We start from the raw sequence: 2,758 nt of genomic DNA on the forward strand, positions 1-2,758 counted from the left end.
GGAACCTTGCCTTGACCTACCACCGTCAAAATTTATAGCTTGCTTTTGTGGAATGAAAGACCTATGTAAGTCTGCTGGGACAGCACCATGTAGTCACTAATTTTATGGGGGGAAAAAGTGAAGTTTTGGTTTGGGTTTTTTGTTTTTAAAATGTAACTATAAAATCCTCCCATATAGGAGGGCATGTTTCAGAACTGATCCCCTAACTTACAACCAAAAAATGGTCTTGAAGAAAGGCCTAGTTGGAACTTGTCGTTCATAATAAGAGACATTAGTTTTGACTCAAATTACTTAAGCAAGAAGTAGTGAAGTATGTTCAATAGCTTACAGTTAATGTATGAACATGGGTGTCTTGTTAGTCATCCCTGTGTGAAATATATTTAAAAACCAAACTGAAGAGTTGGTGTTTTCATCTATTTGATTTTTACAGTTGGTGCATTGAGCTCCAGCCCCCCGCCACTGTTCGACAGTCGACACAGTCTAGAAGTTGGCATTAAAAACCCTGGGTGTTGTGATCGTAGTCGTAACTGACTATATCTTAGCTTTAGGTGGTAATATCAGTCTCTTTCAAACTGAAGGTAGGGATTTTTTTGTTTGTTTGACTTTGTTTTCTTGAACATCCTGCATTGTGAAGTCCCAGACTTGTCTCATGAATACAAGGAGGAGTTTGGGAAATGCCGTAGTCAGGCAACTGGGATTTAAAACAACAAAAAAAAAGTGAGATTACAAACATTAATTGGTAGATGGTTTATTGGCAGGGCGGGGGCCAGTAATGCTTATGTTTGGTGAGTAGAGAACCTGGCGGTATGGGCATTTATTACTCCTTGCTGTTCCTCGCAGCTTGAGGAACCTAATGATCGTGAAACCATACCCTGACACCTTCTGGTCCCGCTGCCAGAGTGAGCTGTTCTGCCTTCTCTTGCACGTACAAGAAGGCACACGATTCTCTTCAGTGCTGGCTGACCGTGTTTGTTGCCGTCTGCAAAGTGACAGTTAGGAATTTCTTGTACTTCACAAGTTGTGCTGTAGAGCTGTGTCCTACGTGCAGCACAGCTGTTTTGGGGAGCACGCTCTCACAAATCCAGAAGTTACGAAGTTGGTAATCGTGGATCTCGACTTTGCTCACACTGTGCTGCCAGGAGCTGAAGGATCTTGCTGTGAGTTCAGAAAACTGCAGGGTCTGCGATGTTGGTGCTGTGCCAGTGTTTGAATAATTGAAAACCTTCTTTCAAGAAAACTGCAATCCCTTGGTGAAGAAGAAAGTGCTCTTGCTCTTTGCCTAATGGAAGATGATCTTCCTCATACCCCCCGGCTGATTCTGAAATGCAGAGCATATCGGAAGCGGTAATAAAGGGCCAAATCCCAAGTGATGCTGTGTCCTGAACTTGCCTTGAATTTAGCACAGGTTGTGTATTCCCCAACCATTCTAGAGGCAAGCTTGCAAATTGTTCAGTATATGCCAGCCTTTAGCTTAGACTTTAAATAGGTGTGATTTTCAGTACTTTAGTCTTTCCTTGACGCTTTTGATTATCTCTTTAAGAGTTCCCATCCAGTGCTCATCTAATTTCCCCTTCTTTATCTTATCCTTTATGCAGATCGCTTTGCTAGAACTAGTCACTTTTCACCAAAGATCGATAGAATTAATTCCTCCTAAAAAGAGGTGACGTTTTGGTGAGCTGTATGAAGAACTAATTCCTGTTACTGGCCCTGATTCTCTCCTGGGCTTACCATGGCACTGGGAGCTGGAGCTGGGTTTTGCTCAGTGCCTGACTCAATGCCAGCGCGGTACCGACCTGTAGATGATTCTTAGTAACTCCTGCCCTACTTTCCTACAGCCTTTTGAACATGCTGCACATAGCACTGACCTCCTGAAGCTAAATACACAATATTGTTGTAAGGCAAAAATGACGTTTTGATTTAAAAGATTGAATGGGCGTAAGAAATGATTGTGGTGGGGCTGTGGTTCTGACTTCCCAGCCTGGTGCAGTTCTGCCCTCCCTCCCTACACCTTACCTGAGTTGGAACTTCTGGTTAGAGATGAATTAAGTACAAAATTTGTGAAAAACTGCCAGTAATGTCAGGCACATCTTGTGTTACCAGTCCTGCAGTATTGTATTTTGCCAGTGCAGTGGTCTGTGCAGCCATGCCACACTCCCATAATTCATTGCTTCCTTCAAAAATAAACAGTGCAGATAATTAGTTAAACTATTTGTTGTCAGATATAAGGCTAGTTACATATTTTACTAATAAGAACCAAACTCTTGTTTTATTTTGCAGTAGAGAGTAGACATCCTTTGAGCTTGACTGGAACTGATTACCTTTATGCTGGAAATGCATGTTTGATTTGTTTTTTTTTTTTAAAAAAAAAAAGGGAGAGAAAGAAAAGGGAAAAAAAAATATTCAAGGCCAACCTAAAATAATGCATCTTGTCTTTATAGTGTCTTAAATTTAGTCCTTAGTAGACTTATAACAGATTGCAGTGCTCTGTGAGAGCAAAGAGATGTCTCCTTTCTTTCACTTTTGACACCTAAGAAAGATTGTAATTAATCCTATTAGCTAAAAGCTTGCCAGTTGTGCTGGGGTTTTGGGGTTTTTTGCCTTGTATTGGCTTAGAGGTACAGAAGGCGGCAAAATAGACCTAAGGTCTACTTAGGTCTGTAGCAGAGATGAGACGAGGAGACCGAACGTTTCCTAAAGAAGCGCCTGCAGCCTGTGCTCCGCTGTCCCTGCGCGTGACGCTGGAGCTGGAGCCGGCAAG

Source organism: Rissa tridactyla, chromosome 10, assembly GCF_028500815.1.
Source record: "Rissa tridactyla isolate bRisTri1 chromosome 10, bRisTri1.patW.cur.20221130, whole genome shotgun sequence".
NCBI classification, from domain to species: domain Eukaryota; kingdom Metazoa; phylum Chordata; class Aves; order Charadriiformes; family Laridae; genus Rissa; species Rissa tridactyla.